Source organism: Oncorhynchus masou, chromosome 26 (genome assembly GCF_036934945.1).
Source record: "Oncorhynchus masou masou isolate Uvic2021 chromosome 26, UVic_Omas_1.1, whole genome shotgun sequence".
Classification (NCBI taxonomy): domain Eukaryota; kingdom Metazoa; phylum Chordata; class Actinopteri; order Salmoniformes; family Salmonidae; genus Oncorhynchus; species Oncorhynchus masou.
In genome coordinates this window covers 5,750,230-5,777,765 of record NC_088237.1, presented here as the reverse complement: position 1 = coordinate 5,777,765, position 27,536 = coordinate 5,750,230, and the positions used below count along the sequence as shown (strand labels likewise).

The 27,536-nt window shown below is 41.7% G+C and overlaps 1 long non-coding RNA gene across 1 annotated transcript; it reads left to right on the top strand.

The window, feature by feature from the left end:
* Positions 1–23,305: 23,305 nt before the first annotated feature.
* LOC135514526 (uncharacterized) lies at positions 23,306–27,273 on the top strand. The gene is made up of 3 exons (XR_010451685.1): positions 23,306–23,388; positions 24,929–24,991; positions 27,187–27,273. It is a non-coding gene; the product is annotated as an uncharacterized LOC135514526 (long non-coding RNA).
* Positions 27,274–27,536: the final 263 nt, after the last annotated feature.

Below are 27,536 nucleotides of genomic sequence, written 5' to 3'. Positions count from 1 at the left end.
CATGTCAGGATACAAATAAATGAATTACATGTCAGGATAAAACAAGCCGACATTTTGTAACATTGTGTTTGAAATCTACAACGTTTGTGTCCCCACTCTCTTCCCAGCCAGATTCCCATGTCATTTATAGCTTTTATGGTAGATACAATATGAGCACAGCCAGCCCGGACAGCCATTAGCCAGTGTATAGGGCAGTCACAGATGCCTATGTCACTGCTCCAGAATTTATGACTGTTGGCTGGCACAGGCACACACAGTCCCAGACCGACAGAAGGAAACACGGCCACAGGGGGAAATGAGGGTTTGAAGACCGCGTTTTCTATACAAGGACACAACATCTCAAACAGCGCCTTATAACTGTTTTATTTATTAAATGTGAATGAAGTGAGCTCACTGGGCGATTTGTTCATTGAAAATGAGGTAAACTAGGTAATTCGGTAACAACACCAGGTGGCGCCATAGATCATTGTATTTTCTGCAGCCAGGCAGGTCTTCCTTCCGTAATGATTTTACAGACCGAATGAGAATACATTTGTAGAGATATATAGAAGTAAATTCAGCCATTGCAGCCCCAAAAAAAAGCCAACATAAAGATATAGTCAGGAAGCAAACTGTGGATGCATTTTTGGAATGACCAGACTATACCAACAAGCAATCGTTGAGAGAAAGTTAAAAAAGTGGACAGTCACTTTAGCCTACTGTCTACTTATAGTGGTTTAGACTTGCCATCAGTGCAGATGATATATTTAGTTTGTGTCCACATCAGTGGTTTTCTGTATTTTTTTCTTTAAAACTTATTTTAAGATTGACTGCCAGAGTTGACAGTGAATGATTTACAGTCTAAAAACATGTTGGCCTATTCATGAAACATTTGGAAATGTCATACAGACACTTCACATTCATACATACACTGACTCCTCTTTTATTTGCAATCATGTGTTGTATGTGGCTTGATGGCTACTTGGCCTTCATCTGTCGTTGTGCAATTTCCCTATCGTATTATTTTCTAATCAATTGCATTTTGGACAGTGTTTTGCAATGCATTTAGTAGTGGGTGAAGGATTCTTTCTGTCGTCTGGGGTTGATGAAACTGTAGGATAAATGAAAAGCTTTGGCATGTCTCTGTGGAGCTGTCCAGTGGGCATAATCTCAATTGTTACGGTTTAACAACAGGCTTTTATCAAATGGAAATCTCACCTGTGTGGAACAAGCATCTCTCACTGAGACCTCTGATTTCCTATTCGCTGAAACCATAGGTGTGTCAGGAGGGCTGTGCTTCTCCGGAGTTGTATTACTACATCATTTCCGAAAGGGAGTGTGACGGTTTTGACAGAGGGTACAGTAGTTTTGACAGTCAGTGGTGAACAGCGCAGGCTTGTTTGTATCAAAGGGACTATATGCACCTGTCCCCTCCGATTTCACCTCTGACAGTTGTATTCAGCACGCTTTGCAACCATATGGGGACTTTGGATTGGACAGTCATTGTTGAGGTATAAACCCTCTACAATGTTGTTATGTAATATTGTGATAATAGCCTACGCATTATGTACTGTTTGGATGGAGGAATTAAAAACGGCATGCTTTTAACCCCATTTTGATCAATATTTGACTTTAGTATCATGTTGAATTATACAATTCAACATCAGTTGAGATAAATTGGAAAGTAGAGAAGACAAAAGTGAGAAACTTAATACAAACAATTGACTTTCCTTTTAAAAAGTATTCCTGTGTTCTGCATTGTATAATTCCCCATCTAATAGGCTAAAAAGTATCAGGTCTGCCTAAGATGTTTATTTTGTCACATACACCGGATAGGTGCAGTGAAATGTGATGTTTTACAGGGTCAGCCATAGTAGGATGGCGCCACTGGGGCAAATAAGGGTTAAGTGGATAACAGTTATTCAAACCAGCAACTTCTTGGTTACTGCTCAAACACTCCAACCGCTAAACTACCTGCCACACTTGTAGAGTTGGGCAATGGGGTGGATTTCTGGTTACAATAACCTACATATAGTACAGTAGCCTAGGCTAAGCTATATTCCTATACAAAGTTGGCCTAATGCAAATGGTATTCACTGTATAAAGCATGCATTCATACATTGTTCTCAGAATGCCAGTGGTGTGACAGGAAACATTCCCAACCACTTCCTTTCGTACACCTGTTCTTATCATAGTCTGTTAGCAGGCAGCCTTGCAGGCTCCATGTTTATGTTTTGAGTACGAGGCTACACAGACTTCTTTCTTAGGTGGAGCTAAGAGATGAAGGGGGTGTACGGTTACTGTATACAAGACTTAAAAGACCTAAAAGAAAGGTCATTGGTTTTAGCATACCTGATTCAGTTCATCTAGATCCTGATGACTATGCGCAGCTGTCTGGTTTACATTATCTAGAGCAACTTACATTAGTGCGTACACACATTAACATATTTTTTGAGTATTGGTCCCCCATGGGAACTGAACCCACAACCCTGGCATTGCAAGTGCCATGCTCTACCAAATGAGCTACGCATTAACATGGTTACCTTCTGTTAAAACAGGACAATACAGTATTATGGTCCTGCTATACACTGAACAAAAATATAAACGCAACATGAAACAATTTGAAAGATTTTTACTGAGTTACAGTTCCTAAAAGGAAATCAGTAAATTGAACTAAATTCACTAGGCCCTAATCTGTTGATTTCACATGACTGGGATTTCACATGACATGCATCTGTTGGTGACAGATACTTTAAAAAAAGGTAGGGGCGTGGATCAGAAAACCAGTCAGTATCTGGTGTGACCACCATTTGCCTCATGCAGCGCGACATATCTCCTTTCACATAGAGTAGCAGGCCGTTGGGTGACATGTCTGATGAGTATGCAGGGACATTTTCAACTTGCAGGAATTGTGTACCGATCCTTGCGACATGGGGCCGTGCATTACCATGCTGAAACATGAGGTGATGGCGCCGGATGACTGGCACGACCATGGTCCTCAGGAACTCGCATTCAAATTGCCATCGATAAAATACAATTGTCTTATGCCTGCCTATACCATAACCCCACCAACACCATGGGGCACTATGTTCACAACGTTGACATCAGCAAACCGCTCGCCCACACAACGCCATCTGCCCAATGAAGTCAGTTACAACACCAAACTGCAGTCAGGTCAAGACATAGTATTTGTATTGATTAGGGATCCCCATTAGCTGCTGCCATCACACATAACAGTACAGCATATAACATTATTACCCCACTATATATCTAAAATACAAAGTGCATAATACCACCATACAACAATATATGTGTGTGTGTGTCTGTACCTGTGTGTGTGTGTCTCTTCACAGTCCCTGCTGATTCATAAGGTGTATTTTTATCTGTTTTTTAAAATCTGATTCTACTGCTTGCATCAGTTACCTGATGTGGAATAAAGTTCCATGTAGTCATTGCTCTATGTACTGTAGTACTGTGCACCTCCCATAGTCTGTTCTGGACTTGGGGATTGTGAAGAGACCTGGTGGCATGTCTTGTGGGGTATGCATGGATGTCCGAGCTGTGTGCTAGTATTTTAAACAGACAGCTAGTTGCATTCAGCATGTCAACACACCTTACGAAAACAATCTCTCCTCCACTTTGAGCAATGAGAGATGGACATGCATATTATTAGTCTTAGCTATCTGTGTACATTTAAGGGCCAGCCTTGCTGCCCTGTTCTGAGCCAATTGTAATCCCTATTTGTGGCACTTGACCACACAATTGAACAGTATGTGTTAAGTTTTGCAGTGATTTCACTCACTGAGAAGCTGACGTGTATAGTGGTAAGTCATCTGCATACATAGACACACTCAAATCAAATGTATTTAAATAGCCCTTCTTACATCAGCTGATATATCAAAGTGCTGTACAGAAACCCAGCCTAAAACCCTAAACAGCAAGCAATGCAAGTGTAGAAGCACGGTGGCCAGAACCTAGGAAGAAACCTAGAGAGGAACCAGGCTATGAGAGGTAGCAAGTCCTCTTCTGGCTGTGCCGGGTGGAGATCATAACAGAACATGGCCAAGATGTTCAAATGTTCATAGATGACCAAGAGGGTCAAATAATAATAATCCCAGTGGTTGTCGAGGATGCAACAGGTCAGCACGTCAGGAGTAAATGTCAGTTGGCTTTTCGTAGCCGTTCACATTCAGAGTATCTCTTCTGCTCCTGCTGTCTCTAGAGAGTTGACAACTGAAAACCTATTGTATGATCTCTTATACACTAGGCCTCGCCTTTGGAATTTTGGTTTCCTAGATATGGCTAGTATAATGTCCTCACTCCATCTGATGGATTTTAATACTGTTTTAAAGCACATTTCTGCTGCATTAGTAAAGATGTATTGATACCATGTATTGATCCCATTCCTGTGCTATTTGTAACTGCCCCTGTAGGTTGACTGATAACCTGAAACAGGTTACAGTTGCTGGTTATGGTTTGAAGTTTTTTCTTGAGTGGGCAGCTTGATGAAAGCAAGTCAATATTTAAATCACCCAGAAAATATACCTCTACATTATCAAGCAATTCACACATATTCATATTATCCAGATACTGACTGTTAGCACTTTTTGGTCCATAGCAGCTTCCCACCAGAATGGGCTTTAAGTGATGCAAATGAACCTGTAGCCATATTACTTCAACAGTATTTAACATGAGATAATCTCTAAGCTTTACAAGAATGTGGTTCTGAATATAGACCGCAACACCTCCCCCATTGGCATTTCTGTATTTTCTATCGACGTTATAATCATATATTGCTGCCACTGTGTAAAGGTATTATTTTATTGAGTTTCAGAGATAATCAGAATACAAATGTAATCTGTTACTAGCAAGTTATTGACTTCATGAACCTTGTTTCTTAGGCTAAATATGTTAAGGTGGGCTAATTTTAGCACTTTCCTGGGATGTTTGATTGATTCAATTTTTTTTTACTGGGAAGCAGACATGCACATCTCATTTTTGTTTGAGCTGATAGTGAAGTTTCAGCTGCACACAGTGGACTTCCTACTAGGACACATCGCTTCAGTGCTAACCGAATATCTCTGGTTCATAGGCACATGATTACTGCATACAATAGCTGTAGGATGAACAGAGGCATTCAGAACAGTTAGATGGACACAAATTAGATTACTTACATTGTGTCTGCCAATTCCCCAGGGATAATGTGCATTTCCTGAATGATTATCATAATTTAGCGACACAATTGTAGGGATTATCTGAGCTGGGCTTGGGTCATAATAAGTAATTGTCTCAACATAGTCTTGAAATGTGTGAACAAAGTCCAGTTGCCAAGATGATTTGGATGAACTCCATCAACCCTGTAGAGCATTCTCTGTTTCAAGGTGCCAAAGTTATCTACAAAAGTGATTCCAAAAGAGCGAGGATGACAAGAATGGAAATGAGCTTCCCTTAGACAGTTTCTGACAGTTTAGAAATGATTCGGTTGTGCAAACCCACAGCTGTCCGGGTGGCTGGCCTCAGACGATCCCGCAGGTGAAGATGTGGGGGTCCTGGGCTGGTGTGGTTACACATGGCCTGCAGTTGTGAGGCCAGTTCGACCTAAAATAACATTGGAGGCAACTTATGGTAGAGAAATTAACATTCTATTCTCTGGCAACAGCTCTGGAGAACATTCCTGCAGTCAACATGCCAATTGCATGCTCCCTCAAAATTTGAGACATCTGTGGCATTGTGTTGTGTGACAAAACTGCACAGAGTGGCCTTTTATTGTCCACAGGTGCACCTGTGTAATCATGCTGTTTAATTAGCTTCTTGATATACCACACCTGTCATATGGATGGATTATCTTGGCAAAGGAGAAATTCTCACTAGCAGGGATGTAAACACATTTGTGCACAACATTTGAGAGAAATTATTTTTTTGTGCCTATGGAACATTTCTGGGATCTTTTATTTCAGCTCATGAATCATGGGACCAACACTTTACATGGAGCTTTATATTTTTGTTCAGTGTAAATACCCTAGTGGGGTTAGGGGTAAGAGTAGACAAGTTTGAATCGCAAAACAAAGAATAAGCACAGTAATAGGTCAGAGGTCGGAGAGGTTTTGGGGGCCTCACAGCATTCTAACAGCTCCTTAACTGTCACTTGAGGCCCAAGTTGATGATGTAACTTTTAGACAGTAAATATCAATTATTAGAGAGATACAGTTGACCTGAAGTAGGACTTCTTGACAATATCTCTGATAGCCAGCTATACTGTATAGTACCATGATGTTATCTGTTTGATATCATCAGTCTATGATGTAGCTGTAAGAATATTTTGAAGATAAAAACACAACGCAGAGTTTGAGAGGACTAAAAATTAGAGTACTAATGGTCAATAGTGAATTGTAAATAGGAGTTGGCTTTCAGATCAACATCTGTTCAGAATCTGTGGAATGTCACCCCTGAACTCAGAGCGATGTGTTCTACGTGGGCCACATTTTCATTGGTCTGTACAATGAGTCCGGGGTGGGATACTTGTTATCTGGCCATTGTCCAAGTTGTACTGCAAAGACTTCTAATTGGTCAACCCTAGGCTAGGGTGGGGGGTTATCAGTGGCATCCTGTCCTCAGTTCCGGAGGGAAAAGATGAGGACAGGGGGATTGAACATCTGACTTCCAGCATAATACCTTGAGTTGTCGTCTCTGAATAAACCTATTTTTCTCCCCCTGATTTGCTTTGGAGTTTGTGTTATTGAAGAATAACATAAATTGCTAACTTAACTGACCAATTTTTTTTATTGACAGGATGTGTTTTGCACCTAACAGTAGAATGTAGAAGTCAGGTCCAACATTGGCACCCTTGATAAAGATGTGCAAAAACGACTGTATGAAGTAAATAATACTGAGATACAGTGCATACGGAAAGAATTCAGATCCCTTGACTTTTCCAACATTTTGTTACGTTACAGCCTTATTCTAAAATCGATTAAAATAGTTTCTCCCCTCATCAATCTACACACAAACCCCATTATGACAATGCAAAAACAGGTTCTTATAAATTAGCGGAAATATCACATTTACATAAGTATTCAGACCCTTTAAATCAAATCAAATGTATTTATATAGCCCTTCGTACATCTGCTGATATCTCAAAGTGCTGTACAGAAACCCAGCCTAAAACCCCAGACAGCAAGCAATGCAGGTGTAGAAGCACGGTGGCTAGGAAAAACTCCCTAGAAAGGCCAAAACCTAGGAAAAAACCTAGAGAGGAACCAGGCTATGTGGGGTGTCCAGTCCTCTTCGGGCTGTGCCGGACGGAGATTATAACACAACATGACCAAGATGTTCAAATGTTCATAAATGACCAGCATGGTCCAATAATAATAAGGCAGAATAGTTGAAACTGGAGCAGCAGCATGGCCAGGTGGACTGGGGACAGCAAGGAATCATCATTTCAGGTAGTCCTGAGGCATGGTCCTAGGGCTCAGGTCCTCCGAGAGAGAGAGAGAAAGAGAGCACACTTAAATTCACACAGGACACCGAATAGGACAGGAGAAGTACTCCAGATATAAGAAACTGACCCTAGCCCCCCGACACATAAACTACTGCAGCATAAATACAGGAGGCTGAGACAGGAGGGGTCAGGAGACACTGTGGCCCCATCCGAGGACACCACCGGACAGGGCCAAACAGGAAGTATATAACCCAACCCACTATGCCAAAGCACAGCCCCCACACCACTAGAGGGATATCTTCAACCACCAACTTACCATCCTGAGACAAGGCTGAGTATAGCCCACTCAGCCCCTGTAATAGGGTTAGAGGTAGAGAATCCCAGTGAAAAGAGGGGAACCGGACAGGCAGAGACAGCAAGGGCGGTTCGTTGCTCCAGAGCCTTTCTGTTCACCTTGGCCAGACTACACTCAATCATATGACCCACTGAAGAGATGAGTCTTCAGTAAAGACTTAAAGGTTGAGACCGAGTTTGCATCTCTTACATGGGTAGGCAGACCATTCCATAAAAATGGAGCTCTATAGGAGAAAGCCCTGCCTGCTGTTTGCTTAGAAATTCTAGGGACAATTAGGAGGCCTGCGTCTTGTGACCTTTACTCTGTAATTCTAGGGACAATTAGGAGGCCTGCGTCTTGTGACCTTTACTCTGTACTTTGTTGAAGTACCTTTGGCAGTGATTGCAGCCTCGAGTTTTCTTGGGTATGACTCTACAAGCTTGGCACACCTGTATTTGGGGAGTTTCTCCCATTCCTCTCTGCAGATCCTCTCAAGATCTGTCAGGTTGGATGGGGAGCATCGCTGCACAGGTATTTTCAGGTCTCTCCATTCAATGACATTTAGAGACTTGTCCTGCACCCACTCCTGTTTCATCCCGACACTTGGCATTCAGGCCAAAGAGTTCAACCTTGGTTACATCAGACCAGATAATCTTGTTTCTCATGGTCTGAGAGTCCTTCAGGTGTCTTTTGGCAAACTCCAAGCGGGCTGTCATGTGCCTTTTACTGAAGAGTGGCTTCCGTCCTTCCGACCTCTGTCATTGCCAACAAAGGGTATATAACAAAGTATTGAGATAAACTTTTGTTATTGACCAAATACTTATTTTCCACCATAATTTGCAAATAAATTCATTACAAATCCTACAATGTGATTTTCTGGATATTTTTTTCTCATTTTTTTTCTCGCATTTTGTCTGTCATAGTTGAAGTGTACCTATGATGAAAATTACAGGCCTCCCTCATCTTTTTAAGTGGGAGTACTTGCACAATTGGTGGCTGACTAAATACGTTTTTGCCCCACTGTATTTCTCTTTTATATTTTTCATAAATTTGCAAAAATGTTTGTCATTATAGGGTATTGTGTGTAGATTGATGAGGAAAACATAGAATTGAATACATTTTAGAGTAGGCTGTAACATAACAAAATAGGGAAAAAATACTCTCCGAAGGCACTGCGTATTGTATTTATTTATTTATTTTTATATAACCTTTATTTAACCAGGTAGGCCAGTTGAGAACAAGTTCTCATTTACAACTGTGACCTGGCCAAGATAAAGCAAAGCAGTGCAACACAAACAACAACACAGAGTTACACATGGAATAAACAAACATACAGTCAATAACACAATAGAAAAAAATATATATATTGTGTGTGCAAATGAGGTAAGATTAGGGAGGTAAGGCAATAAATTGGCCGTAGTGGCAAAGTAATTACAATTTAGCAATTAAACACTGGAGTGATAGATGTGCAGAAGATGAATGTGCAAGTAGAGATACTGGGGTGGAAAGGAGAAAAAAAACAATATTAGGATGAGGTAGTTGGATGGGCCATTTACAGGTGCAATGATCTGTAAGCTGCTCTGACAGCTGATGCTTAAAGTTAGTGAGGGAGATATGAGTCTCCAGCTTCAGTGATTTTTGCAATTCGTTCCAGTCATTGGCAGCAGAGAACTGGAAAGAATAGTGGCCAAAGGAGGAATAGGCTTTGGGTGTGACCAGTGAAATATACTTGCTAGAGCGCGTGCTATGGGTGGGTGCTGCTGTGGTGACCAGTGAGCTGAGATAAGGCAGGGCTTTACCTCGCAAATACTTATAGATGACCTTGAGCCAGTGGGATTGACGACGAATATGAAGAGAGGGACATCCAACGAGAGCATACAGGTCGCAGTGGTGGGTAGTATACGAGGCTTTGGTGACAAAACGGATGGCACTGTGATAGACTGCTTCCAATTTGCTGAGTAGAGTGTTGGAGGCTATTTTGTAAATGACAGTCAAGGATCGGTAGGATAGTCATTTTTACGAGGGTATGTTTGGCAGCATGCGTGAAGGATGCTTTGTTGTGAAATAGGAAGCCGATTTTAGATTTCATTTTGGATTGGAGATGCTTAATGTGAGTCTGGAAGGAGAGTTTACAGTCTAATCAGACACCTAGGTAATGTAGTTGTCCACATTTTCTAAGCCAGAACCATCCAGAGTAGTGATGCTGGATGGGCGGACAGGTGCGGGCAGCTTGGTTGAAGAGCATGCATTTAGTTTTACTTGCATTTAAGAGCAGTTGGAGGCCAGGGAATGAGAGTTGTATGGCATTGAAGCACGTCTGGAAGTTAGTTAACACAGTGTCCAAAGAAGGGCCAGAAGTATACAGAATGGTGTCGTCTGCGTAGAGGTGGATCAGAGAATCACGAGCAGCAAGAGGGACATCATTGATGTCATTACATATAAAGGAGTGAGAAGTTAATGGTTCTCTGTAGAAAGACAGAGTGGCAGTGGAATGTGCTGGGTGGATGGGAGGGAGTCACGGGAGTGCCATAGGTGATATGAGAGGGCATCTGTGGATTAGGTGAAGGAGGAGATGAGGTCAGAAGGTCAGGAGGTCAGGTCAGATCACATGAAGGGAGAAAAAAATGGTTTATTATCATGTTACCCTCTTCCTGTCAAACCATAAGATGTAAGGATTGGAGAGAAGGAGGGGTGCCTAAAGTGGAGTATATATACACTATGTCTTACCTATTGTAGATTCAGTCTTCCCAGCCTGGTGCAGGTCTACAATTTTGTTTCTGGTGTCCTTTGACAGCTCTTTGGTCTTGGCCATAGTGGAGTTTGTAGTGTGAATGTTTGAGATTGTGGACAGGTGTCTTTTATACTGATAGCAAGTTCAAACAGGTGACATTAATACAGGTAATGAGTGGAGGACAGAGGAGCCTCTTAAAGAAGACGTTACAGGTCTGTGAGAGCCAGAAATCTTGCTTGTTTGTAAGTGACCAAATACTTATTTTCCACCCTAATCTGCAAATAAATTCATAAAAAATCCTACAATGTGATTTTCTGGATTATTTTTTCTCATTTTGTCTGTCATAGTTGAAGTGTACCTATGATGAAAATTACAGGCCTCTCTCATCTTCTTAAGTGGGAGAACTTGCACAATTGGTGTCTGACGAAGTACATTTTTGCCCCACTGTATATAGTAGACCAAGTCAACTTCTTGTCAATATTTGCTTGTTAGCAATACTACTTACATGCCATGCTTGCTGTTATTTGCCATGTTGGACTTTAGGCTATCCTTTGACATGGTCTGTTTTATTGATTTCACCTTATGATCTCAATCAACTTTGGTAATCAATGTTGTTGTCGTTCTAAATTGTCTAGTTTATAGAGGTATATTATCTGTTAGCATTTATTGCTTTGCCTTGTTGAGCTTGGCTCAGAGATGTTTCTTCACCTATTGCGATCCAAAAATATACCTCCAGGGAGTCTGGATTATGAACCCCTAGGGAATAGCCAAACTGAAGGCACAATGACATCTGAAGTGATCGGGAGATAATGAAATAATAGAATACTATATAATAAAATGTATTTATAAAGCCCTTTTTACATCATCCGATGTCACAAATTACAATACAGTGCCTTGCTAAATACAGTGCCTTCATCCCCCTTGGCGTTCTTCCCACCCTGCTGCATTACAACCTGTAATTTAAATAGATTTTATATGGATTTCATGTAATGGACATACACAAAATAGTCCAAATTGGTGAAGTGAAAAAAAAAAACTTGTTTCAGAAAAATCTAAAAAATAACAACTGGAAAAGTGGTACCTGTGTATGTATTCGCCCCTTTGCTATGAAGCCCCTAAATAAGATCTGATGCAACCAAATACCTTCAGAAGTCACATAATTAGTTAAATAAAGTCCATCTGTATGCAATCTAAGTGTCACATGATCTCAGTATATATACACCTGTTCCGAAAGACCCCCAGAGTCTGCAACACCATTAAGCAAGGGGCACCACCAAGCAAGCGGCACCATGAAGATCAAGGACCTCTCCCAGGTCAGAGACAAAGTTGTGGAGAATTACAGATCAGGGTTGAGTTATAAAAAAAATATCAGAAACATTAAACATCCCACAGAGCACCATTAAATCCATTATTAAAAAAAGGAAAGAATATGGCTCCACAACAAACCTGCCAAGAGAGGGCTGCCCACCAAAACTCATGGACCAGGCACGGAGGGCATTAATCAGAGAGGCAACAAAGATAAGTAAAAAAAGATAAACGTAATGGAGCTGCAAAGCTCCACAGCGGAGATTGGAGTATCTGTCCATAGGGCCACGTTAAGCTGCACTCTCCACAGAGCTGGGCTTTACAGAAGAGTGGCCAGAAAAAAAATAAAAAAATAAGCAAACACGTTTGTGTTCACTAAAAGGCATGTGGGAGACTGTCGCAAACCTAAAACCTGCAATCACCCCGAGAACTCCATCCCCACAGTGAAGCATACGATAGACTGGTGTTTATAGGTTCTCCCATGTCTCATGTCATGTCTGATCCTCTCTGTGTCTCTCAGGCCGCACCACGTAGGCCTGAATGGCAGTTATCGGGAGTGGGAGGGTGGTATATGATTGGGTGGAAGATGGTTCAACAGAGTAGCTGCCTACAGCTGTCTTATACTGCTGAAAACAATGAGAAATGCATCAGGTCTGTCTGTGATTACTCCCAAATATGTAGCCGAACACACACATACACGCGCACACACACTCACACATGGATTCAGTACAGGAGTGGGGAAACGTTTTGGCTCGAGGGCCACATCGGGATTTTGAAATTCAACGGAGGGCCGCATTTTGTGGGGGACTAATTGTTTGTTCAAATAATTTTGCATGGGGCCTCCTGAGTGGCGCAGTGGTCTAAGGCACTGTGTCCAGCCCGGCATGCCGGATACTTTGTCCCCCCTTGATCTAGTAGTATGTGATGAAAAACAAACAGCATATTTAAACTGAACAGATCATTTACTGTCAGGACTTGAGTGAGATGATGGTGTAATTGGAATTGAGGTAAACAGGAACTTGCATGCTTCTGTCTCTGCAACAATACAGTGATTGTTGGCCTCTGCCCTGGAAGTAGTGAGGCATTTACCTGGCAAAGACTATGAGGGATTTGCATCAGAGGCAATTCCATGGTAACAGAATGACACTGATTTTTCACCTTAAAATGTATGCCAAATAAAAACCAGTGATTACAAAGTTAAACATACCATACAACTCTATGCACAAGGATTACTTTTAACAAGAGAAAGACTTTCCTAACAGAATTATGTAAAAATCTCCCTCAGTTTTTATGTGACAAAGTTTTTAAAAAACTCAAAAGATGTCTGCAGAAAGAATGGGGTGTCAGCTATGATATAACACCTTGAGTTTGAAAACATCTATTTTGTTAATTGAACTACAGTAAGTTAAATGGATTAACAACTGGTAACAGAATAACATCATGTGTCCCTGATCTGTACTATACAGAAATGCATTATTACTGTTCTGTAATGTGCTGTCCAGACTTTTGAAACATAGACGGCTATGATTGGTTCAGATTTGGACTGACCAAATTTCAACTACTTGTTAACGTCCATGGAGCACATGTGTCGGTCAGTGCTCAAAGGTTGAGGACGCTGCCCACTGACCACAAACGTCAATTCAATGTTTATTCCAAGTTGATTCAATGTCATTTCATTGAAATTAAATATAAATGTTTATATTAGTTGGCAAGGGTCTTAACTACAACATTATTGTGTTTTGATGTATTTCTAATACCTTTAAAACCATTCTCTGGTAGATGTTTTCTAAGAGGACAGATGTGAACAGCTGGTTAATTGACTTCAGTCTCAGTTTTGGACGGAGCTCAGATGAAATCGGTAAAGAGTCTGGGATATAGCATCTCGGTAGATTTACTTGGAAATGTGCTGTTGCTGGGAACCTCTGTGTATGTCTGTATCAATCAGTGTTTGAAAAGATCATTATTCATACTGTGATCTACAATAATTGGTGGTAGCAAAAATGTGGATGCTGTAGCAGTAGCTTTATCTATAGTGTCTATAGCTAACAAATAACAAAACTTAGATACAACTGCCTCTTGTGATCAATATCTGATAGCTGATCAATAACGATGAACCAAGGAACCCTAGACAGTCTATTGTATGTCCAGACCTTCAAGGGTCATTGCAGGACGAAGTGTTAGCTACAGAGAGGGGATATTCACCCACAGTGCTATAATGTCTCCGGCAGATGTTTCCAACCACAGATTGAGAAGAGAGGCAGCTGTGTGTGTTTAGGTTAGTCAGATCTAGTCCCACGCAGTGGAACCACACAGAGATAAATAGAGTATTGCAGTGCTGCAATGTCGTTTTTCATCACAAATGGGGCAGCTCCTTGTAATATGCTCCATCAAGCAACGCAGTGTTTTCCAGGGAAGTAGCAGTATTGAGTGAGTTTCGCAACGTCTGTCCAGCACCTGTGTCTACATCACATATTTTCCGGCATCCCTTCTGGTATAAACACTGAAGGGATGGATGTTCAGCTACTTCCCCTCTAACTAAGCTACCCTTTTTCCACTAATTATTTTGAGATTTGCTAAACGCAATTATGTCTATGTCCAGTTTGGAGGAGTGTCTGTGCGAGCTGGTGAGACAATTCGAGAACCTTTACAACCCTTCGATGCGGTTGTATTTGGACAATCAGGCAAATGTCAACAGCTGGAGGGAGATATCACGGAATTTGAACACCGATACTGATATCAAAGAAACATGGAGAAAGATTTGGGACAGGTATGTTCACAATCTGATAAGGGTGAAGCAGAAGAGGTGTGGCGCTGCCACTGGTGTGTGTCTCACCGATTAGCTTCGTGTTCATGTAAAACATTGTCAGCAGACACCGACATGCAGCGGAGTCCTTTTGTACAGCTAGTGTGTTTGTGGCCTTATGTGTAGCAGACCTAGTTAGATCAATTGAAGTCAGCTGTTTTCTGGATAGGAGAATTTGTGAGTGGGAAATATTCAGTGCCTGGGTTAACATAATGATAGCAGGGCTAATTCAAACATCAGAAAACAGACAGTGTGCTGTGTGTGTGTGATAATTAGATTGAGAAGTTTATGAAATCAGTTATTTTGGGTAAACATTTTAACTCAAAGGAGCCCATGGAGATATTTATAGATTGCTTGCATGTTTTTTAATACTTATTTCCTCATTGTCATGTTACTGGTGTTTACTTAGTTATTTCTCGTATTTCCCCTTTCATCACACTTTTCACCTGTGTACTACATTGTTTTACATTGCACTTGTGGCAGAAAATATTACTGTTTTGAATCAGTCACTCAGTAAACTTCTACTGCTTTGTTCATGATTGTAGCTCATTCTACCTCATTGTAGATGAGGTTAATGTCTTGAGGTTCTAGCCGTATTGTCTACAGCTGGACAGATACTTTTCTTTTTGCTATAGCAAGAAAGTTCTCATTGAAATGCCACTACACAACACAAAGGTAGTTAAATGTCTTGAGATTCTAGCCTCCTGAAAAATATGAAAAACGAAGGATGAAGTAATTGTCATTATAGCACTCTTTTTTGTGATTTGTAAAATGTGAATAAGAAAAAGAGCAAAACCAAGTGTGTAGCTCACAACATGACACAAACAGTCATCCACCAGAAGAAGAGAACGTATTTGTGCACACATTTTCCAAACCACACTCCAACATTTACAGTAGGGTGCCACGCGTGATAGCAGCATCCTGGAAAGCCACTTGACCTGCTGGTGTGAGGAAGTAGTCCTTGAAGTTGTTGTGCACGTCTATGGCAACTCTGACGACATGTTTCTTGGGTCCAGAATGCTTGTGTCCCCTTGTACCACCTGTCTCCACTCTCCTGAAAGCAGGTGGGTGTGGAGTGGTCAATAAACGTGGGGTGGATGTACCGTGTTGATGAATCTGTATTGTTGATGTCTGTGGTGCAGAGGTAGTTGTGGAAGGCCGCATAGGCATGCACAATGGTCTCAGCTTTCTCTGGGTCAACCTCAGGGGCTCGTCCCAGGATCCTCCATCTTGCAGCAAGGATCTCAAAGCAGTTCTCTGAAATTCTTCTTGAGTGGCGACAGTTGTAGATCTTCATGGTGTCAAGATGGCACCCAAAAAAAGTGTTTCCATTACTATTGAACAGGAACATGAAGGCTATCAAATGTATACTGTAACAACTGTGTAGCCAATGCCTTAGACATAGGCCCCCATCCCGTTATTGGGATGCCAAATCACTTTTATGTCATTACAACGTCTGTAGCGGTATAACATTCACATTATATGTATATTGCGTATGGTGGGTCGGTACCTTGCATCGCAGACTGCCATCAGGACCATTTGAGAAAAAGCCCTTATAGGTGTAGTATTCGTCTGCCGAATCTCTGGTCCGAATGGATAATTCCAACGATCCCCAAAATCTCTGGCGATTTCTGCCCATTTTGCCACGGAGGGATAAGCAACAAAACCCTCCTTCAGGACATGCCAGGTGGCTTGGCACGCTTCCATGACGATTGCACATACTGTTGAGATTCCTAACATATTAATGATAACTCGCAGCAAGACTTGGCTGTGTGCAGCCACTCGCCAAAGACCAAAGGATCACACAGACTTTCTGCAGCACTTATGGGCAAGCTGCGAGTTCTCTTGTGTGAGATGTTAGGGGAAAACCGCTGAAGCAAGTCGTCATATCTGGCATCCAACATCCGAAAGTATTGAACATGTCTCTCCTTGTTAACGCTTCACATAGGTTGGACAATTTTCACTGGCCTAGTGCGTGGTGCCGGCACCTCGCAGATGCGAGGAGCTGGAATAGTGCGCACCGGGCTAGAATAGTGCACTGGAGACACCGTGCGCATCTCTGCATAACATGGTGCCTGACCAGTTACACGCTCCCCACGGTAAGCACAAGGAGTTGGCTTAGGTCTCCTACCTGACTCAGCCAATCTCCTCGTGTGCCTCCCCCCCAAAAAATCTTGGGGCTGCCTCTCGGGCTTCCGTGCTATCCGTGTACCCTCATAGCATTGCCGTTCCTCCTGTGCTTTCTCCACCTGCTTCCATTGCAGAGTCCTTTCCCCTCGGTACTTCTCCTCGTAGTATTGCCGCTCAGCTTTCGCTGCCTCTAACTCCTCCTTCGGATGGCGATACTCCCCGGCTGTGTCCAGGGTCCTGCTCAATCCAGTATTTCCTCCCAGGTCCATTTCCCCATTAATCGCTGTTCCTCTTTCCTCTTTTTTAATGGAGGAGACCAAGGCTCAGCGTGATGTGAATACATTATTCTATTTATTAATGAAGAAACACAACAAACTATACAAAACAACAAAAACGAACGTGCCGCTATATATAAACAAGTGCAGACACAGGCAACTAGACATAGACAATCACCCACAAATTACCCAAGGATTATGGCTGCCTAAATATGGTTCCCAATCAGAGACAACGATAAACAGCTGCCTCTAATTGAGAACCAATCTAGGCAACCATAGACATACAAAACACCTAGACTAGTAAACAACCCCATAAACATACAAAAACCCTAGACAGGGTAAAACACCACAAACCACCCCTTGTCACACCCTGACCTAACCAAAATAATAAAGAAAACAAAGAATACTAAGGTCAGGGCGTGACAACATCAGACTAGCCTGACAAGTAGCTAGCATTTGTAAACAGGCATATACAGTTAAAGTCAGAAGTTTACATACACTTAGGTTGGAGTCATTAAATCTCATTTTTCAACCACTCCACAAATTTCTTGTTAACAAACTATAGTTTTGGCAAGTCAGTTAACACTGTGCATGACACAACTAATTGTTTACAGACAGATTATTTCACTTATAATTCACTGTATCACAATTCCAGTGGGTCAGAAGTTTACATACACCCAGTTGACTGTGCCTTTAAACAGCTTGGAAAATTCCAGAGAATTATGTCATGGCTTTAGAAGCTTTTGATAGGCTAATTGACATCATTTGAGTCAATTGGAGGTGTACCTGTGGATGTATTTCAAGGCCTACCTTCAAACTCAGTGCCCCTTTGCTTGATAGCATGGAAAAATCTAAAGATCTAAATATCAGCCAAGACCTCAAAAAATGGGACCATGCAGCCATCATACCACTCAGGAAGGAGACGTGTTCTGTCTCCTAGAGATGAATGCACTTTGGTGCGAAAAATGTAGACCTCCACAAGTCTGGTTCATCCTTGGGAGCAATTTCCAAATGCCTGAAGGTACCACGTTCAACTGTACAAACAATAGTACGCAAGTGTAACACCATGGGACCACGCAGCCATCATACCACTCAGGATGGAGACGCGTTCTGTCTCCTAGAGATGAACGTACTTTGGTGCGAAAAGTTCAACTCAATCCCAGAACAACAGCAGAGGACCTCGTGAAGATGCTGGAGGAAATAGGTACAAGAGTATCTACATCCACAGTAAAATGAGTCCTATATCGACATAACCTGAAAGCCCACTCAGCAAGGAAGAAGCCCCAGCTCCATAACCGCCATAAAAAAACAGACTACGGTTTGCAACTGCACCCGGGGACAAAGATCGTACTTTTTGGAGAAATGTCCTCTGGTCACAAAATAGATGGCATCATGAGAAATAAAAATGATGTGGCTATATTGAAGCAACATCTCAAGACATCAGTCAGGAAGTTAAAGCTTGGTTGAAAACGGGTCTTCCAAATGGACAATGACCCCAAGCATACTTCCAAAGTTGTGGCAAAATGGCTTAAGGACAACAAAGTCAATGTATTGGAGTGGCCATCACAAAACCCTGACCTCAAGCCTACAGAACATATGTGGGCAGAACTGAAAAAGCGTGTGCGAGAAAGGAGGCCTACAAACCTGACTCAGTTACACCAGCTCTGTCAGGAGGAATTTATTGTGGGAAGCTTGTGGAAGGCTACCAAAACGTTTGACTCAAGTTAAACAAGTTAAAGGCAATGCTACCAAATACTAATTGAGTGTTTGTAAACTTCTGACCCACTGGGAATGTGATGAAAGAAATAAAAACTAAAATAAATCATTTTCTCTACTATTATTCTGACTTTTCACATTCTGAATAAAGTGGTAATCCTAACTGACCTAAAACAAGGAAATTGTACGATTAAATGTCAGGAATTGTGAAAAACTGAGTTTAAATGTATTTTGCTAAGGTGTATGTAAACTTCCGACTTCAACTGTAACACTGGATCCGGAAGTTCAAATGTCATCGCTAGCTAGAGTCAAAAAGAGTGCCATGGCTCCTCTTGCTTGGTAAGCTTTTCTGGTTCCCCAAGCCCCCTAGTGTATATACAGTGCCTTGCAAAAGTATTCATCCCTCTTGGCATATTTCCTATTTTATTGCATTGCAACCTGTAAATTAAATAGATTTTATTTTGGATTTCATGTAATGGACATACACAAAATAGTCCAAATTGGTGAAGTGAAATTAAAAATATGGGTTGTTTCAAAAAAAATCTAAAATCCTGATAAGTGGTGCGTGCATATGTATTCACTCCCTTTGCCATGAAGGCCCAAAATAAGATCTGGTGCAAGCAATTACCTTCAGAAGTCACATTATTATTTACATAAAGTCCACCTGTGTGCTATATAAGTGTCACATGATTTGTCACATGATCTCAGTATATATAAACCTGCGGCACCATGAAGACCAAGGAGCTCTCTGAAAAGGTCAGGTACAAAGTTGTGTAGAAGTACAGATCAGGGTTGGGTTATAAAAAAATATCTGAACCTTTGAACATCCCATGGATCACCATAAATCCATTAATTAAAAATGAAAAGAATATTGCAAAACAACAACCCTGCCAAGAGAGGGCCGCCCACCAAAACTCATGGACCAGGCAAGGAGGGCAATTAATCAGAGAGGCAACAAAGAGACCAAAGATAATCCTGAAGGAGATGCAAAGCTCCACGGCGGAGATTGGAATATCTGTCCATAGGACCACTTTAAGCCGTACATTCCACAGAGCTGGGCTGTCCAGAAAAAAGCCATTGCTTAAAGAAAAATATAAGCAAACATGTTTGGTGTTCGCCAAAAGGCGTGTGGGAGACTCCCAAAATATATGGAAGAAAATACTCTGGTCAGATGAGACTAAAATCGAGCTTTTTGACCAGCAAGGAAAACGCTATGTCTGGTGCAAACCCAACACCTCTAATCACCCCGAGAACACCATCATGTTTTTCATCGGCAGGACCTGGGAAACTGGTCAGAATTGAAGGAATGATGGATGGCGCTAAATACAGGGAAATTCTTGAGGGAAACCTGTTTCAGTCTTCCAGAGATTTGAGACGAGGTTCACTTTCCAGCAGGATAATGACCCGAAGCATACTACTGAGACAACTCTTGAGTGGTTTAAGGGGAAACATTTAAATGTCTTAGAATGTCCTAGTCAAAGCCCAGACCTTAATCCAATTGATAATCTGTGGTATGACTTAAAGATTGCTGTACACCAGCGGAACCTATCCAACTTGAAGAAGCTGGAGCAGTTTTGTCTTGAAGAATGGGCGAAAATCCCAGTGGTTAGACGTGCCAAGCTTATAGAGACATACCCCAAGAGACTTGCAGCTGTAATTGTGGCAAAAGGTGGATATACAATGTATTGACTTTGGGGGGAGGGTGAATAGTTATGCATGCTCAAATTTTCATTTTTTTGTGTTATTGCTTATTTGTTTCACAATAAAAAATATTTTGCATCTTCAATTTTTAGGCATGTTGTGTAAATCACATGATACAAACCCCCCAAAAGTAATTTTAATTCCAGGTTGTAAGGCAATGTAACGGCGTTCTTCGTTTGTCAAAAGAGAGTCGGACCGAAATGCAGCGTGTTGGTTACTCATGTTTTTAATGAAGAAAAACGGAACTATACATGAAATAACTAATAAATACAAAACAACAAAACGGAACGTGAAACCTAATTACAGCCTATCTGGTGAAACTACACAGAGACAGGAACAATCACCCACGAAATACAAAGTGAAACCCAGGCTACCTAAATACGGTTCCCAATCAGAGACAACGAGAATCACCAGACTGATTGAGAACCGCCTCAGGCAGCCAAACCTATGCAACACCCCTACTCAGCCGCAATCCCAATAACTAAAAAACCCCACTACGAAATACAACAACATAAACCCATGTCACACCCTGACCTGACCAACTAATTAACGAAAACACAAAATACTAAGACCAAGGCGTGACAGGCAACAAAATAGGAAAAATTCCAGGGGGGTGAATACTTTCGCCAGCCACTATACACTACACAAGGTGGACTTCCTCTCTGGGTTTAACTCAACGAAAACAGTCCACTGCCCCAAACAAACAACTCCACCCACGAACATACACGTGCATAGATCTACACTCATTACCGGTGTAGACCCCTTAAGGTGAGTGCAATGAGGATACTTGCAACAGCTACAAGTCAAATGTTCATCCAAGCACAGCTCCCCCTCCAGGACCTGACTGCACTCTCCGCTCCATCTTATTTCAGTTTCTCAAAGCCCCGGGCAGAGTCTTGCAAGCAGGCACAGTTGCGATCAATTACTTCATAATTTAGTGACATCCTCCCTTAGCTGTCCCACAGCTTCAACACAGTATTTAGAAAATAAGATATATTTTATCACAAGGACTGAAAATAATACATGTCAATGCTACACAGTGGAAACAAATCACCCTTTTCCCTTTGTACCCTGGTCAAAAGTAATGCACTAGACAGGAAATAGGGTGCCATTTGGGACACAACCAATAACAAGGGAAATAGTTAAACTGTAAAACAGTCTCATATCCCCTCTTCTTATCTCAAGAATGCATGATATACAGTGCCTTGCGAAAGTATTCGGCCCCCTTGAACTTTTCGACCTTTTGCCACATTTCAGGCTTCAAACATAAAGATATAAAACTGTATTTTTTTGTGAAGAATCAACAACAAGTGGGACACAATCATGAAGTGGAACGACATTTATTGGATATTTCAAACTTTTTTAACAAATCAAAAACTGAAAAATTGGGCGTGCAAAATTATTCAGTTTTATATCTTTATGTTTGAAGCCTGAAATGTGGCAAAAGGTCGTAAAGTTCAAGGGGGCCGAATACTTTCGCAAGGCACTGTATGACATATGATATAACTATAAAAGCTATCTCGATGTCAATACATCTTTGTCTCAGGAGGGAAGGAGAGAGGGAGATGTTATTGACTCCAGAGCTGGTCGTATATATGTGTTTACAATTATTCAACTATTTTTTTCTACTGTTTTGTAAACGTACTGTATGACCTTGTGGATGTGGAGATAGCACAGGGCCACCACACACTCACATGCGCTCGCACACACACACACACACACAGTGAGTTATCTACAATAGCTCTGTAGGGGTCAGGGGGTTCAATGAGGTCAAAGCCACTTCTCAACGTGGCGCTGTTATAGACCAGTCACAGACAAGTGCAGCAGTTGCTTTCTTTTTCTACAATGGCAAACTCAATGGCATGTGTACAGTACTAGTAAAAAGTTTGGACACACCTACTCATTCCAGGGTTTTTCTTTATTTGTACCATTTTCTACTTTGTAGAATAATAGTGAAGACATCAAAACTATGAAATAACAGATATGGAAGAATCCTGTAGTAACCAAAAAAGTGTTAAACAAATCAAAATATAAATTATGTTTGAGATTCCTCAACGTAGCCACTCTTTGCCTTGATGACAGCTTTGCACACTCTTGGCATTCTCTCAACCATGAGGTAGTCACCTGGAATACATTTCAATTAACAGGTGTGCCTTGTTAAAAGTTAATTTGTGGATCGTCTGTTACATCTGCTCCTGACACGCCCTCTACTTCTGCTCCTGACACTTTCTCCCTCTTCCTCTCTGTGTGTGATTGTGTGGGCGGAGACAGGTGTGCTGGAGGCAGCCCCCTACTTCTCATCCTGTGTCTCCCTAACCTGCCGCCACTCCCCCAGTGCTTTCTCCCTCTTCCTCTCTGTGTGTGTGATTGTGTGGGCGGAGACAGGTGTGCTGGAGGCAGAGCTGATCCCCACCAGCTGCAACCTGTTCCATAATCAAGACCTCTACAAATACTCAGCCCTGCCACTTCCATGCTGCCAGATCGTAACCTCTACTCTGTGGTTTTTAGCCGGTTGTGCCTGCTAAGATCCTGGCTTCCCTTGCCTGACGCTGTTTTCCTGTCCGTTGTGACAATGTAGTTCTGCCCGACCTGTCCATATTATGGCAAGAACAGCTCAAATAAGCAAAGAGAAATGGCCATCAATACATTAAGATATGAAGGTCAGTCCAGTCCCAAAAACCATCATCTCATCAGTCCTGCTTACCCAGAGTTACCTCTCTCTGTCCTGGAAATTGCAGCTGAAGTAACAGACACATCTCAACATCAACTGTTCAGAGGGGACTGTGTGAATCATGCCTTCATGGTTGAATTGAGTAGTTGTGTCCAAACTTTTGACTGTTAGTGTTCTACCTGGTCTAGACAGCTGGTTGTCAGATGGGGAGAGCTTTCAGACAGATCCATAAAACCTACATGAAGAACTTCAACATGAACAAGGCTAAAGCACAAATCATACTGACCGGCAAGATCTGCACACCGGTGAGTGGGAGAATTTCATTACTTTGCTTTAATGTAAAAAAAAAATCCAGTTGTTTTTACAGTAACTTACTTTCAGTGAAGATCATAAAACAGGAAAAGCATGTTACCGTAGAATGTCAAATTATTCATTTTACGGTAACATATACTTACTGAACTGCCTTTTGACAAAACATGAATATTTATAATGTCCGCCACAGGAAAGGAAGACCCAGAGTTATCCCCACACTCATACTTTTCACCTAGTGCACATGTCCAACTCATTCCACAGAGGGCCACGTGTCTGCAGGTTTTCACTTCACCATTGTACTTGAGTGATGACTTAAGGTCACTAATTGGTAAGGAATTCTCCTCACCTGGTTGCCTAGGACTTTAATGAAAGAAAATAACAAAAATCTGCAGACACTCAGACCTCCATCAAATGAGTTTGACACCCTTGAATTAAACCATTTAAACTGGAACAACCATTTCAGTAACGGGTGCAAAAAAGCTAACTCATTGGATTAGTTAAGAAACATGTATATTATTAAGATATTATTTATCTTTGTGTAGCATAAGAATAATCAATCAATGTGCATACATAAACACAGATATTAAAAACTAAAAATTCAACCTGCAGCAGAGCATGCTGGGAAATGTGATAACGATTACAGTTATTTTACATGTAACTGGCTGCCAGTGAGTTAACGTAAACAAGACTGTTTTATGGTATCAATGCCTCTACTGTAATCCATTGACGGTACCATTACAGGTACTGTAATCTAGTGTAAGGGAAGGGGAGAGTGAGAGTTGTTTGAAATCAGGCTAAGTGCAATTTGTCTAATTTCCACAAGGGCCTGAGTTTTACATATAGCTTCTATTTTGTGTGTGCTTGGTTTACAAAGTTATTTATTTGTATGATGTGCCTTTCTAATTGTATATTTTTTCTTTATTATAAAACCGCATGGCCACAAAAAAGCAATGTATATAAAATAACAAAACAGATACCAATTAACTAAGACTAAAATTTGAAATGTATATAATAATAATTAGAAAAATGTTTTTCTCTCTTGCTCCAGAGGATGAGCTTTGATTTTGTTGCCTGTGTGCTTTTTGTGTGGCATTCTTTTTGATTGGTAAGTGAACTGCTACTGTGTTTTACAAAATATTTCCTGTCAGTGAATTATTTCCACAATGGAATTTACAATAATCTACTGTATTCAGTTTATACAATATGTTACTGTTGATTATATAGTAATTTACTGGGACAATAAAAACATTTTTACAGTGTACTCCTAGTCAGTGACTGCTCACTGGCGCCCCTTTCTGGCAGCCTATATCATGCACGACATTTAGGACACGTTTACCAGACCCAGCCATGTTGGGCTAAAACACACTTTCAATGAAGATTTTGTATTGAGAATGATTTTAAATCATGGACTAGGTTTAATCTGGACCCAGGAAACTGGTCTAGAATGTGTAATATACTATACATTACGTAACTATGCTTATAAAACTGTATTATTTACAAACTGAGTTGGTCTTTCTCCCTTCTTTCCGGCAGCCTTTTGTCATCCACGACATGGAGACAGTCCTGCTGGCTGAGCAGATGGTGATGGCCAAGCTGGTAGGTGGAGGAGGAGGAGGTGGTGTCGGCCCAGATGGAGCAGGATCTGGGCCCGAGTAGCTCCAGGAGAGGGAGGCAGAGGCCAGGCTGTTCCACTGCTCCCAATGCTTCTCTGTGGAGACTGTGACAGAGCTCACAGAATTCGGCAAGTCCGTACCAGGCTTCATGTGCCTGGACCTGAATGACCAAATGGATGACCAGTTTAAGGATTTTGTAGTACTTTATGTATTTGCAATGTGTGGTTCATATTGTGTATATTGTATCATATTCCTTGTGAAATGTCAAATCAAATCAAATCAAATTTTATTTGTCACATACACATGGTTAGCAGATGTTAATGCAAGTGTAGCGAAATGCTTGTGCTTCTAGTTCCGACAATGCAGTAATAACCAACAAGTAATCTAACTAACAATTCCAAAACTACTGTCTTATACACACAAGTGTAAGGGGATAAAGAATATGTACATAAAGATATATGAATGAGTGATGGTACAGAGCAGCATAGGCAAGATACAGTAGATGGTATCGAGTACTGTCAGGACCCGGTTACGAACCTGGGTCTCCGGAGTGAGAAACAGTCACTTAACCAACTGAGCCACGAATAGTCAGCAGAACCCAGAAGATGAGGCAGACACAGCAGTACTTAAGACGGTGTATTTAATAAAGTAAAAAGGAGAAGTCCTTAAATACAAAAATGGCAAATCCAAAAGGTGGTAGGAATAGCACAAAAAAGCCTCAAGAGACACTCAAAAACAAAAACAGAATTCCACAAGAGCATCCACCGGAATCGACAGGAAACCACAGAACACTAGGGCTGGGTGCTAACATACAAACACAGAGCACAGAACTGAGGGAAACTAAGGGTTTAAATACAATCAGGGGAAACGAGGTACAGGTGCAAATAATAATGGGGAACAAGGGAAAAAACATAAGGTCAAAAAGCACAATGGGGGCATCTAGTGACCAAAACCCGGAACAACCCTGGCCAAATCCTGACAGAGCACAGTATATACATGAGATGATTATGTAAAGAAAGTGGCATAGTTAAAGTGGCTAGTGATACATGTATTACATAAAGATGCAGTAGATGATATAGAGTACAGTATATACGTATACATATGAGATGAATAATGTAGGGTATGTAAACATTGTATTAGGTAGCATTGTTGAAAGTGGCTATTGATATATTTTACATCATTTCCCATCAATTCCCATTATTAAAGTGGCTGGAGTTGAGTCAGTGTGTTGGCAGCAGCCACTCAATGTTAGTGGTGGCTGTTTAACAGCCTGATGGCCTTGAGATAGAAGCTGTTTTTCAGTCTCTCGGTCCCAGCTTTGATGCACCTGTACTGACCTCGCCTTCTGGATGATTGTGGGGTGAACAGGCAGTGGCTCGGGTGGTTGTTGTCCTTGATGATCTTTATGGCCTTCCTGTAACATCGGCTGGTGTAGGTGTCCTGGAGGGCAGGTAGTTTGCCCCCGGTGATGCGTTGTGCAGACCTCACTACCCTCTGGAGAGCCTTACGGTTGTGGGCGGAGCAGTTGCCGTACCAGGCGGTGATACAGCCCGCCAGGATGCTCTCGATTGTGCATCTGTAGAAGTTTGTGAGTGCTTTATTCAGCCTCCTGAGGTTGAAGAGGCGCTGCTGCGCCTTCTTCACGATGCTGTCTGTGCTGTCTGTGTGGGTGGACCAATTCAGTTTGTCTGTGATGTGTATGCCGAGGAACTTAAAACTTACTACCCTCTCCACTACTGTTCCATCGATGTGGATAGGGGGGTGTTCCCTCTGCTGTTTCCTGAAGTCCACAATCATCTCCTTAGTTTTGTTGACGTTGAGTGTGAGGTTATTTTCCTGACACCACACTCCGAGGGCCCTCACCTCCTCCCTGTAGGCCGTCTCGTTGTTTTTGGTAATCAAGCCTACCACTGTTGTGTCGTCCGCAAACTTGATGATTGAGTTGGAGGCGTGAGTGGCCACGCAGTTGTGGGTGAACAAGGAGTACAGGAAAGGGCTCAGAACACACCCTTGTGGGGCCCCAGTGTTGAGGATGTTTGTTGTGTCTGTTGTTGTTTTATGGATGAGTCTTGAGAATCCACTTGAGAATAGTTTTCTACCTCTTATACTAATATAATATACATTTTCTTCCTGAATTAATTGAAGTTAACTGGCTTGACTGACCCCCATACTTTGCAGGTGACTGTTGAAGTACGGGCTGTATGAGGCCCTCTTCACCCTCCTGGCCTCCTGTATGAACAAAGATGGCCTCCTGGTGGTGAGCGGAGGAGGGTTCATTACCCGGGAGGTCCTCAAGAGTCTACAGTGGCCCTTCAGTGACATGATGGAGCCCAAGTTCCAGTTCGCCATGAGGTTTAACTCCATAGAGTTGGATGACAGTGACCTGGTGCTGTTCTAGGCCACTATCCTCTGCTGTGGAGGTTAAATACAAAACACAGACCCTTTTGACTATGGTGCAGCTTTGACGGATGAATAGCCAGCCCAGAGCAGGACACTGTAAAAAATTGTCTTTGCATCAAACAAAAAAA